The sequence below is a fragment of the Leguminivora glycinivorella genome, chromosome 7 (assembly GCF_023078275.1).
Source record: "Leguminivora glycinivorella isolate SPB_JAAS2020 chromosome 7, LegGlyc_1.1, whole genome shotgun sequence".
Taxonomy (NCBI): domain Eukaryota; kingdom Metazoa; phylum Arthropoda; class Insecta; order Lepidoptera; family Tortricidae; genus Leguminivora; species Leguminivora glycinivorella.
The window spans coordinates 18028021-18044937 of NC_062977.1; positions in this window are offsets into that span (position 1 = coordinate 18028021).

The window sequence follows — 16917 nt, forward strand, 5'->3', positions numbered from 1 at the left end:
TGTAAATGTTTGGTGACCAACTGGCTATCACTCATATACCGCGTGGAATCGGACGACGATCCTTTCGGGAAATGGGAGATAGTGTAGCATTAGGACAACATTTTTCCCCTAGAAACTATACAATTTACTTTAACTATTTTCAAGTTATAGCCTTTCAAACATTTTTGTAAAAATGTACTAGGTGCAAACCCTAAACAGGTGACAGGGTCAATGACCTTACTTGTAAACAATCGTTAGATGACAGAACATTTACTGGTGTTAATTTGATGCCGTACCATTTTGGATCTGTTTCCGACACCGATAACAAATGTCGCAGGATTTTCAGGGACCGTTCTCTTTGTGGATTTATCAGATGAAAGCTTAGGTTACATACATATTTTTAATAATATCAACACAAAAATTGTTCAAGTGACATTAGATATGACAACCACTGACTACTAATCATAAACATGAAGGCATAAACAATTAAGGAAGATATCGCGACCTCTTTTATCATAAAAAAAGTTATGTTTATCTTACTTAGACTGATATAATGTAATAATTGGTATAACCGCTTTTCACATCACTGTTTTTAAAGCCGGGCGTACATTTTTTCATGCATGAAAAAATGTACGCCCACATTTTTTCATGCATGACCTAGTTCTTAACTATTATTTGGTTCGCAAAATTAATAGGTTACATTTTCAACGACCAGCAAAACTCTTTACGTGGTCGAAAATTGATAAGATGTTTGACGCTTGAAATGATAGGTATTGTCATTTCATCTAATGTCATAATTATTCAACTAAAATTGCCTATGTTAAAACATCGTGATTATTGAAATTTGCTCTACGTAAAACTGCAATGGAACTGTAATGTGACTGATTATTAATTAAAGTAATAAACCAAATCCACTCTCGCATCAGGTGGGGCATAGAAAAATTTTTAGGTGCTTCTGATATAGTCACTTAGATTACAAACTTATCCCAATGTGGAGCCATCACGAAAAAGCACAAAATGACCAACGAATCAACCCGCGGGCCCTGCAGCTAGACTTGATGAAAAAATACTGCGGTATTATCGCCGGAGTCCAGGGAAACATTAATTACATACAATATTAAATATCATGTACTACAACGTCACGGAACATCATGCATTTACCTACGAAGATGGAAGAACATTTGAACACCGTAGGATGTTAACGTGAAAATAGTGTTAAAAATGGTTAAAAGTATGTAATAAAGATTGATAATTCATATTTTTGCCATTATTTCATTTAAGTATTTGACATGCGTCATTCATACATCAGTGTATTAATGTCAACGCTCGGAAAGAATGCAAACAATGTCCGAGATTTCCCGATTGCGATCCCTTAATCTAACAATATGGTATGTGCATGTAGGGTTATCACCAGGGCCAAAAGTTGGCAAATTTGTTAATTTTATTTTTTGTTTAATTTATCATTCCAACCTTCACTAATCTACTCTGCTGCACTTATATAACGCTATATTCCCGAGAAGGAACATGGTGTTAAACCACCCTGTATAGTCGTAAAGCAAAAGTGGCGTCATGCTGACATAATACCCGTCATTTAGAGATTTCTGCAGTCTATGATCGTAAGGATGCAATAGGCCACCGGAATCAGTGACCCCATGTTTAGAAACATCCTTTTTTCGATTTTATTAGGATTCCGTTGCCAAAATGGCAGATTCGTTACGTCATATCCGTCCATTCATCCATCTGTCTATCAAGTGCGTCTTATAATGTAAGTATGTACTTATGGTCATACACATGGGCGAAATGCCTACAACAATAATATGCCATTTGGATAATATTTTTTTTTATAATTTAAATAAAATAATATCCTACTCATCATGATATATTTATTTGGCACCATTGAAGACGTTTCGTGTAACATCCCAAAAACAATCTTCGTGTTTCCCATAACAAGACAGTTAATAAAAAAGTAATGGAACCTTAGGAATCAACAGAAAATTTTATTTTCTAAATAAAAAGCTTGATTGAAACCCACTTTGCTCAAGTATAAACCATGCTTAACCAGTTTTTGCATTGCATGTCTCAAACTAGTAAATACATACCTATTAACGATATGTTTTTATAGAAATTAGCTAAGCTTATTCAAATTGTGTAATATTAATCCTGTATAATTTTATAAGCGATACGTGTCTTGATTTTAAACAGATATTATTGCAAGAGACCTTGATACTTTTCCTAGTGTAGCCTAAACATTCTAAACAGATTATAATCTACAAATAGGAAGTCGGCTTTAACAAAACTGTCTCAGGCTTCGGTGTAACAACAGTAGGTACTTAAATAATGTATAATAAGTTAAGATATAATCCAGCACGGGAAGCATGGTCGCGCGATAGACGATAAAATATCAGGCCGTCCCTATCGCACTTACAAATAGTGCGAATAGGGACGGCCTACTATTTTATCGTCTATCGCGCGACCATGCTTCCCGTGCAGAATATTTTCTCGGAGCTATTCGAACAACGTGATATGATCTCATCTGTCGACGTCAAACAGATCGGTATAATATCGCTGTGACATCTTAGAAGCATTTTTCGGAAAAAAATAAATAAATAAATAAATCGTTTATTCTCAAAATAAACCCTTTTTTAATAACATTAAATCTTCTGCCAAACTGCAGGACAGTTTGTTGGCAGAGGGGACTCCCTTACATAATCTAAGTAAGTAGAACTATCTAAGTAAGTTTACGCTAGGTACAGTTTTGATGTATTGCTTACAGAAAGTTTTAACTTCAAATTATCTATGAAAATAACTATCTAAGTGGATAAATTCTAGGTACAGCTTTGATTTACATTTTACAGTAATTTCAACTTTAGTTTTGGAATGATCCGTCCATACTTGGGTCTAGAGATAACTATAGTGGGCGATGTATCTTGGAATATAAACCCTTTTATTTTGAATGTACAAACGGGCACTTATTCTAGACTTGTGTAATATTCGTAACAATAAATCTACTCCCCAATCTGTGACCTCGGCGTCACTGTACCAGTAAGTACAAAATCGAAAGGACTTTATACTGACTACCGTTCTGTTTGCAATTTCTACACATTTGCTTCGAAAGGCGATGGTAGTGAGATTTTATCGCTTGCCTTTAAAGTCACTGTTATTTCAGATTAAATACTTGGAACAGCTTAGTCTAAAAAGGTTTATTAAATTTATTAAGTTGCTATTTAATTTGGTCGTTAGGGTTTCTACAGCTAGTAAACACTTTAATCATGACAACTGTGTAGAAAACTAGTTATCCAATATTCCAATGTTTATTAGACAGTTATACCATTTAAGTATACTATTCTTATTTAATGAATGTATTCTATTAATATCAACTGATTAAATTTCATGCAATTGGTGTCTACTAAGTTAAAATGAACTAAAATATAATTTTACCTCTAGCCTCGTAACGCCCGCCATACAAAATTTTTGCTAGGGAATTTTGATCCTAATTTTACTTGGAATTGAGTTGAGTTTCATTTGTTAGAAAAATTTTAGAAACAAATGAAATGCTACCTTATTTGTTTACATGAAAGTTAAAATTCTATTGAAACCCAATGTACATCTGAATGCACATTGGGCGGCAAGAGCACAGTATAAGGAATTCTCCGGCAGGTAGATGCGGGCGGCCTCTACTGCGCAAGGTCACGCAGGGTTGAACAAAATTACTATAAAGTTAATCAATCAACTTCGTACAAAGTAAGTTGTTGTTATCTAATAGGTACTATTAGGTAACTGTAAGTATTAGTATAACAATACCACACCAGTCAATATTGAATACACAAAAAAATATTATTCATATATTAGTCTCATAAGCGCAATACTAGATTGTGTAACGATCCCGAGCAAAATGAGATATTCACGGGGACGGTTTTTCACATCACGTATGTGGTAATTTATATGTTATACTTAGATATTATTTAAAACAAAAACGCACTTTCTACTACGTACCATTCAAGTAGGTACGTGTTTTTTTTTAAATACTGACGAAATAGTATTTACATAAAATGTCTGAATAGATGATTCCACAATATTTAAGTAGGTACCAAACTTTCGAGATAAGATAGATCGCATCATCTACCTAAATAAAAAACAAGTATTTGGTTGCAAAGTAATTAATGTCGTTACAGGTAAATCCTTATTGATTTTAATGCATCACTATATCTCACTTTTACCTAACGCTGCAAAAATATAAGTATAAAAACCACTTACTTTTCTGGAAGTCTAGGAATTGTGAAGAATGTTATATCCGGATTTTTAGAACTGTTCTCCATACATCCATAAACACTACAGTAACGCAATGACCTCGGCACTGACGTCATTTTCACACACACATCAAAACAGCGCGCAAACGCGGCCCCGACTGTCCAGCCCAATAATTACCAGTTTCGCATATTTTCGCTGCATGCGAGGGGAGGGAGGGGGACAGACCGCGCGGCGTGAAGTTTGTAAGAAGAGTTATTACTGGTTTATACTGTGGCAAGAGGCTAGAAATGGATAAAAACAATGTCAGAATCACGAAACATGTACCTAAATTTGTACACGCATGGATAATTGTAGCCAAACTTCACTTTACACATTAAACATAGCAATTTAAATATTAATTAGTGTTTATTGGGTGTTCATACATTTGACATTGTGATACGTCCAGTAAATTATCCATATTTACCTTAAGGAATGTGTAAAAAAAAAATGACAGTAGGTAAAATACTAAAAAGGTTTCGATCACGAAATGGACCCTACAAATAAAAATAGGTAATGTCTCTTTACGGTTGTATCAGATGGGTGACATCAGTACACGCTAGCATCAAAGTAGCAATTTCTAATCAATAAACGCAAGCGTGCTCTAAATAAAGATGTCACTTTCAATACTAAACAATTCTCCTAAAAATTTCACTAAATCATGTTGGAAACTACACTCTGTTACATGTCACTGAAGGTTAACTTTCTGCTGTCGAGGGAGATTGAAGATACGATGTTGAGAGGAATAGCAGTGGATACGCAAACGAAAGTAAAGTAGTAACGGATCTGCCGGAACATGCGTAGGAATGTGGACGGAATGGCATGCAAAATAGTGAAGTCGGCCTAGCCGAAGTGACAATCATTGACGCTATGTGACGTTCGAATCGTAGTCTAGCTCTGTCGCACTCATGCAGCAGAGCGGTAGAGAGAACTGGCTACGAAGCGTAAGCGATGTGACGTTGGCTGGGTGGTAGTGACATCTATACATGCGTATACGCGTGCTTTAGCTGAGATTTATAATTGGAGAGCAGGGGATCGATTTTTGAATTTCGCACGCACGCATTCGCTGTTCGAAAGTCTGTGGAACAACGACGTAATGCTATTTTTGAAAAAAAACCGGCCAAGTGCGAGTCGGACTCGCCCACCGAGGGTTCCGTACAAACTTTCTTTCAAACTACCTAGTAAAAATAATCTCATATTTTCATATAACTCTAATGACTTGACTAGAAGACAAAAGTATAGGCACTAATGAGTATTATAGTGTATAGCGCCATCTCCCGGTCAATTTGCTAACTAATTTGGGCGACCTGGTTTTTCAGGGATAATTCTTTATAATGTTAACCGATTTAAACAGTTTTTACTTTATTGGACAGAAGATGGTTTACGTAACATCTCGTATTAATTTGAAGTACGATATACATCCGCAAGGGTGGGTAAATTGAAAGTAAAAATCTGAAAAGTTTTTTGTGAATAAAAAAAAAAGTATTCAAAATACAAACACGATTATATTTTTCCTGTAATATATAGCATAAAACCAATGTTTACTAAAATTTTCATAATTTTTCGTTGGTAAACTTAGGAGATAACGTTGTTTGTCAGTTTAATCTTAATGTTTATCATAAGTCATAACAAATTGGGGGGAACGGTATTTTTTTTGACAAACTTTAAATTTTCCTTCTATTGGTAAAAAATTCAATTATTTTTTTTTTCCACAACAAAAAAATGAGTTTAAAAAAAAAAATAGCTTACTTACGTTCAATTTGAGCTCTTTCCAACGATACCCCACTTGACCTAGTAATTTGAAATTTACAGTTTGCCCCCCTTTCATTTTGGCCATTTTCTTCAATTAAAATTAATATATTTAAAAAAATTATACCTTCTATTTGTAGAGGTTTATAATGTTCACAACTATTCCAAATTTCAAGTTGATAGCATTAGTAGTTCTCGAGATATTTAGGAATGTGACAGACGGACAGACAGACGGACAGAGTCGCACCATAAGGGTTCCTGTTGTACCTTTTTGGTACGGAACCCTAAAATGACTGCTAGTAATTTTAAAACTAGTGGTAATGACCGCTCGTTTTCGATTCTATTAGTAGAATTTAAATCACTAGTAGTGAAGATATTATTGAACGAATTTCACGAAATCGAATGACCGAGATTCAAAAAACGGCCCGCAGGATTTAGTATTTGTAGTTTATCTAGTTAGGTAGTTATACGCAGTTGCGTGTAGTTACATGCACTAACAATATCAAGATGTTAGAATTGCCGTAGGTATTCTTTAGGTAATTCTTCACGTTGTAATTACGGCACAAGTGATATAATAAAATATAAAGTAACTGGTCAATAAAATGTTTATCTTTTTTAGATACCTACTCTTTTCATTTTTCCTCTTTTTGCACGTACGATTGTTTTATTACTTAGTTAAGTGAAATAAAACATTTTGACCCAAACCTGCGTTCCTATAGAGGAATGTAGTCAGAACATAACACAAATATACTGCAGTTTGTGATCTAAATCCAAGTCGAAGGTACTTTTTTATTCCGTTTACCTTAAAAAGTCTAAGATGTTTTTTGCTCTCGTAATGCTTAGCATGTTTAAACAGGGTTTGAGGCAAGTTTAAATAATTAGATTAGCTACAATTTATTGTTCATAACGTTACGAGTGGTTATTATATAATGTCTTCTATTAATTAAAGATATATTATGGAAATCGTCGAAAACTTCATATGAAGTGAAACATGATATCATTTATAGATAAAACTAGCGACCCGCCCCGGCTTCGCACGGGTACTATACCTACATTTAAACCTTCTTCTAGAGTCACTCTATCTATTAAAAAAAACCGCATCAAAATCCGTTGCGTAGTTTTAAAGATTTAAGCATACATAGGGACATAGGGACAGAGAAAGCGACTTTGTTTTATACTATGTAGTGATGATAGTGATTAGTGACTAGTGATCATGCTTTATTTATACAGAATTGACTATTACTTAATTTTTATAATACAGAAGTTTCATAGGTACAGTCAGTATAAACTGAACAGTACTTATAGGTAAGTAAGTAATTCTCTTAAAAAATAAAATTTTCTTTTTTTTTCATCACATATTTGAATAGCTTTATAGAATATGGAATTTACACAAATTTACATGAATAGCAATGAAGCGCGAAATATTAATTTATGATAATTTAAACCAGAACATAAAACATTTATTCTAATTTCAAACGCCTATACGAAACATAAATTAAATACAGGCAACACTTTTCCGTCAAAGGATTAGGTAAGATTCGAAAGTATATGATAGGCTATAAGATTGTTACATTTAACAAACTAATTATTAAGTTGCATATATGTAAGTATACAGTGCGTAAACGTAATAAGGGCGATAAATGAAACCAGGCATATAATTCAATATTTTTATCATTAATTAAGAGGTGTTTTTGAGTTACTCTTAATTTTCAGCCCATAATTAATTTTTGAAAAATTTCCCAGCAGCAATGTACTGTAAACGTGGTTGCGATGACAATCAATGACAACTGTCAACGAGCGTTTAACGCGAGTGTGTTTGCATTACGTTGCGGGCCGATAAAAAATACTTCAATTTTAAAATAAATTAATATACTTCAATGTTGTTGTTGTTAAATGGATAAAAAAAATACTTCAATTTTAAGTAAAAGTTATCTAATTCCATTTTTTATGTCCTATACTCACCACCTTTAAGAGGTTCGCCCGTATTAGGTTTACACCCTGTATGTGTATAGGCTTGCTTGCAAAATGCACTAAATATGCGTTGCAGTAAGCAAATAAAAAGGCTTGCATCACTCGGAGTAAGTATCGCAATAATATTCCCAATACGTGTGGTGACGAAAGAAATATCTCTTACTTTCTTCCCATTCTAGATTGAATTACGTTGATAAGCATAATTTTATTTACTAACATAGCATATCTTATAGTTTTTGTTCGTATAGCATAGATAAATATTACCACAGAACTTAATTTAGATAGAAGAAACAAATTCATATATTTGTATAGGGGCCGAGCGTGTCAAATTTTGTACTGAAGTTGATTCTTGCCTGTAATTTTAAATATGTCTCAGGCTCTTGATTGTTCATAATTTTTGTGTTGTTGCAATTGAATATCACGTAACGAGGCATTTTTTATGTTTTGGTTGACTTCAACTTACAAAAATTGACGCCCGAAAGCTGCAAGCTGCGAGTAAAGACCGAATGTGGGTTTGGGTTTATTTGTGGCTAAATTGATAACTATAACTATATAGACTTAACTATCTATCTGTCTCGTTTGTAGTACTTATGTTTGTAGTTTTATTTGATATCTCATTTGTAACCTACTTTTTGACATATGTAGCTTTGCTGAATAAATAAGTGAGTTTATATGACATGATTAAGCACAGTAAAGAAATTTTGCAATATTTTTTTTACGTAATAATCAATATCGATTCATAGTGCTAGGCTTCACCGGTCGTGCCTTGATAATAACTTGAGAATTGTACCGTTTCACAATCAAACAAAAGCTACCGAGTCATTCCAATAGTTGTCCAAGAGCCTAAAGTAGTAGAAAGGTACTGCCGGCATAGCCGAAGTGACAATAGTTAATAACGCTACCTGCCGGCGTATCATGCTGCCAATTTTATCACTTATCCACGTGGATAAAGCATTCGTCACGCTTTAGCACGTAATGTCAGTGTGAGAGTGACAGATGTCTTATCCACGTGGATAAGTGATAAAATTGGCAGCATGATACGCCAGCTGCTGGGCAATCATGGTCACGCGATAAATGATAAAATATCGGGCCGTCCCTAACGCACTTACTAATAGTACGATAGGGACGGCCTTATGTTTTATCATTTATCGCGGGACCATAATTGCCTGCCTGTACCTGGCGATGGAAACACAGTCTGGCTCTGTCGCGCCACTACAGAAAAGCGAGGGTACGATGTGCTGGTGACGAAAGGACCAACGGAACTAATTTGTTCCGTCTATTGTCCTTTGACTCGTCGGAACCCGAACCTTCCTTAGAAACCGAACCTTCCGAAAGTTCCTGAGCAGTTCCCGGCAACTTTGTACATAGCCACGTCAGCAAAATTTAATTGATCCTATTTTGTTACCAACATTTAGTAATATAAGTCGACTTTCGTAAGATATATACAAGTTAATTGTTATAATTAAGAAAATATAGATACTAGAGAACCTTAAGGACGAAGTAAAACTTACTAAAATCTCAATTCATAAAAAAATCTTGGTAACAAAATAGGAATAATAAAAACAGATTTAACTTTTTCCTTAATGTTTGTACAAACGTTTCGAGAACTGCTGTCCTAATGGGTTGGCAACGCGCATGTGACACTCCTTGAGTTGCAGGCGTCCATAGGTTACGGTGACCGCTTTCCATCAGGCAGACCGTAATAAGCTTGTTTGCCACCGACGTAGTATAAAAAAGAGATAGATAGCTACGATACGCTCATGAAGCGTAAGCGATTGTGTCGTTGGCTAGCTACCCAGACCTCTGTCGTGACCGTAATTGGAAAAAATGAGATTTTAATAGACCCCAATAATCAGTGTGGCACGATACTGGGATTGGGAATGATAAGAAGGTAAATTCTTGGCGTGTAGATATTTCGAAATTTGAATTTATAATTACTTTTTCGCTAATCACCTTTTTTCTGTTAAGTGACACAATATCTACAGGAGGGGTCAATTCTCCATACAAACGCTCTCGACTATTTCCTCCCTGGTTTTTGAAAATAGAGTAATGTTTTTTTTCAACATATGTTATTATTATTTTTATCTGTGTCGGACTATTTTGATTTCTTTGATATTCTTATTTTTAAAGACGCTAGATCCCATCAAAAATATGCAGAAACAGCCTTATTGGTTATGGCGCAAAAAAGGCGTGGTATTCAAAATTGGTAACAATTAGCCAAAAAAACTAAACGGTCCGTCACAGATAATGTTATTGTTATTCAGATTCTCAAATTTCGTTATGATTTATTAAAATAGTTTATTTTACTTGGAGCAACAACAATAATATCAGACTTCCCGACAAGTGTTTTACTTATTCCAAAGTTTGTCTTATTTCCCAATCGTACATTAATGCTAAAATGAAGGCCATTTTTAGAATTTCCAACAAATGATTTCAAAAGTCTGTGGAAGACAGCGAAATTATTACTCACTCATAAAGTTTCGACGAAGAAGAAGAAGATATCTCTCGAATATAATACTCGTATAGTTTCCACTTCTTAAAATTGAGCAAAAACCTTTTACTTAAGTACCTACGTAATTAGCAAATCGCCTTGAACCGCCTGTGCAGCAACATATCTGTCAACGGCGTTTATTATAGAAAATAGCAACAATAAACTACAAGATATGGTTTGTCGGCGCTGCCTTTGCTATTGTTCCTTGGTATATCTGTATCATAATCAGCAAGTTTATTTCGTTATTATTAGTGTTTTATGCTAACGTTGTTTAAGAGCGATAGATTGCATTTTTAGGGTTCCGTAGTCAACTAGGAACCCTTATAGTTTCGCCATGTCTGTCTGTCCGTCCGTCCGTCCGTCCGTCCGTCCGTCCGTCCGTCCGTCCGTCCGTCCGTCCGTCCGTCCGTCCGTCCGTCCGTCCGTCCGTCCGTCCGTCCGTCCGTCCGTCCGTCCGTCCGTCCGTCCGTCCGTCCGCGGATAATCTCAGTAACCATAAGCACTAGAAAGCTGAAATTTGGTACCAATATGTATATCAATCACGCCAACAAAGTGCAAAAATAAAAAATTGAAAAAAATCTTTTATTAGGGTACCCCCCCTACATGTAAAGTGGGGCTGATATTTTTTTTCATTCCAACCCCAACGTGTGACATATTGTTGGATAGGTATTTAAAAATGAATAAGGGTTTACTAAGATCTTTTTTTGATAATATTACTATTATATTGATTTAAACTAACACGATCTTCACTCATATTATTAAATTAAAACGGACCACGGACGTAATGTCATGTCCGAAACGTCGGGTTAAATATAAAACGTAAGTTTTACGCGATTAAGTCCCGTTTTAATTTAATAATATTACTATTTTCGGAAATAATCGCTCCTAAAGGAAAAAAAAAGTGCGTCCCCCCCCCCTCTAACTTTTGAACCATATGTTTAAAAAATATGAAAAAAATCACAAAAGTAGAACTTTATACAGACTTTCTAGGAAAATTGTTTTGAACTTGAAAGGTTCAGTAGTTTTTGAGAAAAATACGAAAAACTACGGAACCCTACACTGAGCGTGGCCCGACACGCTCTTGGCCGGTTTTGGGCAATAGACTATAAGTAGGAAGACTCTTTTTGACATCTAGAAGGAAGAGTTTTACAAATTGTGCATTTTGTAGGTACTAAAATTATTTTTTTTGTACGGAAGTAGTGATATCGTAAGGTGAAAAGTGATATTCAGTACTTTCTTAGTTACTTACTAAAAGATACGTAAATAAAAATCAACTATAAATTTAAAACTGTTCACCATGACTATAAAATTATGGAGCTGTGCTTGTCACATGTCTACGTTGTGCTGCTTTACCCCACTAGTACGATAATTAGCACATTACCTAACTATATTGTAAATTTAAACAGGATTATTGTACAGCAAAAGATAATTTCTGAATGGGCTCGTGAAGAGCGCGATGAATCAAAGAAAGACGAGAACTATAAAATAAATATTTAATGAGATACCGAACTCATTTAATTTCCTTTTATTGTACGTCCAGAATATTTATTTTAAATCAATATTCTTTTCACCACACCAACTGATAAAGGCTTACTTTGCTATTCGAAAACAGATAGCAAAATTGCATTTTATCCACAAGAGTGCAAAGTAATTCATACAAATTTTTACTTGATATCTTGCGCTGACTGGTAGAATTTACCTATAAATGACGATTTTGAGTCATAAATATTCAATAAATTGATAGATTTAATTCAGTTCGATGTTTTATAGTCAGTATTTTGTTCGTGTTGGTGTGGTGAAAAATTTTGTGTTTCACTCGGCGGCAAAGTTTGTTTAGCCTTCGTGCCTTGAAACCCTCGCAACGCTCAAGATTCCACTTTTTGAAGCACTCGCTACGCTCGCGGTTCAATATTGGAATCTTTCGCTTGCTCGGGTATCAATATTGGCACGTGCGGTTAAACAACAACTTTGCCCCCTTGTAAAACAAATAACTATTTTCAGTTTTACTAAGGATACCAAAGTGCACCTTCTTCATTTTCTAAGTTGTGCGTCTGGTCAACTTATTTGTAGCATTATTGTATCATTTGGCATTTGTTCCGGCGGTTGCAAAATTGCATTGACATATTGCTATAACATAGGTTACTCATTTGTTTCATGTGCCATGTTTCGTCAAAATGCCCGTACCAACGTAAAGGTCTCGATATACCATCAGCAGTTTGTATTATAACATACCTAAGCTATTGTTTGATCTCTCAATCATAATCCAATATGCGGATCAGCATACCGTTACATTACGTAACATTGGTATGTTACTATACAACTTTGTATTATTCGAGTTTTCATTTGTTTGCATGAGATTGTTTGCGCTGGTAGCCTAGCGGTAATGAAATGAAATGAAATGAAATGAAATGAAATATTTATTTTCCAAGTAGGCATATTACAATGCGCTTATGAACGTCAAATAAAACTACGCCGGCTCTAACCCTACGCCTCAGCCTCGAGAAGATTTCAGTCCCCCCTCAGTTGGAGGAGGGTATCCACTATGGGACCGGCAAGAAACTCGGCGGGCCACTTCTTTTCAAAACATTACATCTTATATTTAACATGCATTAAAAAAAAACAAGATACAATTTAATAAGCAAAAGTATTCATAAAAAAAAATATTAACACAAGAAATTATACAAAGTACAAAGCTATTATGATTATTAATAAGAGATGTTAGAGATGTATAGAGTCTCTAAGTGTCAAAGTACATCTAAAAAAATTATACATGAAGAAAAAAACCGAATAACTAAAATAACTTTAGAGTTGTAAAAGACTCTTGTTGTCTTAAGCAAAGGAAAAAAAAATATATGTATACTTAATCTACTTTTTTCCTTGGAGATGTATATGGTCTCCAAGTGTCAGAAAGAAAAATAAACAAACAAGGACCGAACAGAGTGCCTCAACGTAATCTCATTCAAAATTAATGTTACATAGAATAGCATAGCCCCTATTAGCTGAAACAGACCGGTCTTCACAAACAGCACCCGTTCACGAATATGGCGCGCATCTCAGCCATCGCCTCCCTCAACCTTCATTCGGGAAGGTGGCGACCCGATCAACGACGTCACCGTAAGCAAAGACTTTTTAGCGAGCATGACATGTTCAAGCTGTCCGGGCTGTATTAAATATTCCAATAATAAGTGAATACGGTATACCTAGATGTAAGACACAACATTCCGTGCTTGTATGTTACATAGTTTAAATTGACTTAATTGAAAACAAGATCTTGGGAGATGTAAAAGGTCCCCACAGTCAATTATAATTAATGGGATATAATAAAAAATAAAAATTTGGAGGTGTAAAGGTTCTCCAAGTGTCAAAAGAACTAGAAATAGAAAAAAAAATGCGTATGAAATACAAATTTCACGTCAAGAGACTGTTAAGCTAGCAATCTCCAACTAATTCTACAGAATACATAACTAGTATGTACTCAACAAGTCAATATATATATATACCAAATTATAATTATACAATAATAAGGATCAATAATTTAAACAGCCAGTAGCAACAGCGCCTTAAGCATGACACAATGTCTCCCGGGACACTGCTAGCAAAACTATGACAGATTTTGAGCCTGGATAGTCGGCCATGGTGTAGTATCTCCCAGGTAATCATCAATTTTGTAGTACCCCTTTTTGAGAAGTGCACTTTTTATGTACTTCTTGAATGAAGTAAAGGGCAGATCCCATGCCTCTAAGGGTACCTTATTATAAAATGTTACACAGTTTCCCAGGAACGATTTCTTCACTTTCTGTAGACGAAACTTGGAAACCGCTAGCTTATGTTTGTTCCGTGTATTATAACTATGAATATCTGACAGTTTCTTAAAGGACTCTATATTCTTATGAGTATACATTATCACATCTAGTATGTATTGTGAAGCTACTGTAAGGATGTCTATCTCCTTAAAGCGTTCCTTCAGTGAGTCACGTGACGCCATGTTGTAGATAGATCGTATTGCCCGTTTCTGGAGAACGAAGATGGTTTGAATATCTGCTGCTTTTCCCCAGGCCAATATGCCGTAAGACATAACACTATGAAAGTAACTGAAATAAACTAGGCGAGCTGTCTCCACATCAGTTAATTGCCTAATTCTCCTTACGGCATACGCGGCAGAGCTCAACCTTTTTGCTAGGGCAGATATATGAGGACCCCATTGCAGATTGCAATCTAAAGTAAGACCAAGAAAGAGCGTATTCTCGACAAGGTCCAGGTTTTCGCCATTCAGCGTGATGGTAGTATCTGTCTTCCTTACATTGGGTAAAGAGAATTTAACACATTTCGTCTTCTTGGCATTAAGGAGCAAGTTATTTGCTGTAAACCATTCTAGTACCTCCTTCAAAGTTTCATTCACATGGCTATAGTCACTCAGTTGCCTATCAACTTTGAAGATTAGTGAAGTATCATCAGCAAATAAGACTATCTCACATTTGTTCTTTACAAGACATGGCAAATCATTTATATACACAAGGAAAAGAAAAGGTCCCAGAATAGAACCCTGTGGTACTCCAAGCTTTACAGTTGTACCGTTAGATTCAGTACCATTTACAACCACTTTCTGGGTTCTTTCGTTTAAGTAAGATTCAACAAGCTGTAAAGCTTTAGAGGATAGACCGTAGTACTTCAGCTTGTGTAGTAGTGTGTCGTGCTCCACACAATCGAAAGCTTTGGAGAGATCGCAGAAAATACCGATAGCATCTAACGAGAGTTCCCAGGCATCGTATATGTGCTTGATTAGCACAGAGGCAGCATCTGTCGTCGAACGACCTCGTGTAAAACCAAATTGCTGATGCTGAAGTAATCCATTCGTGTTAAAATGTCGAAGCAACTGGTTCAATATAATTTTCTCAAACACTTTGCTGAGAACGGGAAGTATGGAAATTGGTCTAAAATTTCCAAGGTCATCCTTGCTGCCTGATTTAAACAGAGGAAGAACCTTACTATACTTCATCAGATTGGGAAACACACATTCCCTAACACAAGCGTTAAACACATCGGCTAGATAAGGTGCCACGACGTCAATAATTGAATACACGACTTTCACAGATATCCCCCAAATGTCCTCACTGTTTTTAACTTTTAAGGACTTGAAAGTTTTAATAATCTCTTCGGGGTCAGTAAATTGGAAATATAATTCCATGCTGCATTTCTTAACATTGTAATTGTCCAAGTAGAGACCTGCCTTAACTACAGAGGAGTTTAAATTCCGTGTAGTATCAGTGGCTATGTTGGTGAAAAAGTGTTGAAAGGCGCCAGCAACATCGTCGTCTGCAGACAATACTTGGTCTTGAACTTTTAGTGTGTAATGGCCATCACGGGGTTTCGTCTTCCCGGTTTCAGCGTTTATCATATTCCAGGTAGCTTTTATTTTATTGTCTGCCGACCTGACCTTCTTGCTTAAGAATGCAGACTTAGCCGCGGCGCAAACTTTCTTAAACACTTTTGAATACCTCCTTACATATTCAGTAAAATTTTCATCATGGTTAAAATTCCTCATTTCATACAGGTCATACAATCTCTTCCTGCTTCTGTGGATACCGACGGTGGCCCAGTCACTAAACTTTGACTTCAATTGGCCTTGCTGTACAGTCTTCGTCTTAAAAATATTCTTGTGGACGTCGTGGATGACACTCGACAGTTCCCCGTATAATGTATCAGGATCTTGCTTGCTTATACCTGTCAAAGTAGGTACCTGCGATATAATAGATTCTCTAAACTTATCCATTCGGCTAGCAGTGATAGGCCTATACGTAATCGCTTGCTGTTGTTTTACAATGTTGACTTGGAAATAAGCTTTCTGACCACAGTGATCAGAGCTGAAACAACTAAAGACATCTTTCTTTTCAACTTCACAATTACAGAATATATTATCCAAACAAGTCGCCGTACTGGCTGTAATTCTTGTGGGCTCGTGGAAAAGCGGAAACAAGTCAAAAGACTGAAAAAGATTTAAGAATCTAACTGTGTGTCCATGCGTGGGATCTAGTATATTAACATTAAAGTCCCCACAAATTATTATCTTCTTACTGCTAACAAACACTCGTCTCAACGCATCTTCCATCACAGACTCAAAAACGCTAAAATCCGCCGAAGGTGGTCTGTAGACGCACATTATAATGTGATCCTCCAATTCTATACATGATATTTCTATAGTTCGCTCAGTAGAAAGTTTAACTATGTCATTTCTTTCTTTACATTTAAATTTATTTTTTACTATAATCAATGATCCCCCGTGAATGGCGGACTTTCTACTGAACGAGCTAATTATGTCATAATTACAGATATTAAATACTAATAATTCATATTCTTTGAGCCAGTGCTCCGTAACGCACATGACATCAATATCTTGTGATTCTAAGAAAAGAACCACCTCTAACTCTTTGCTGGAGAAGCCCTGT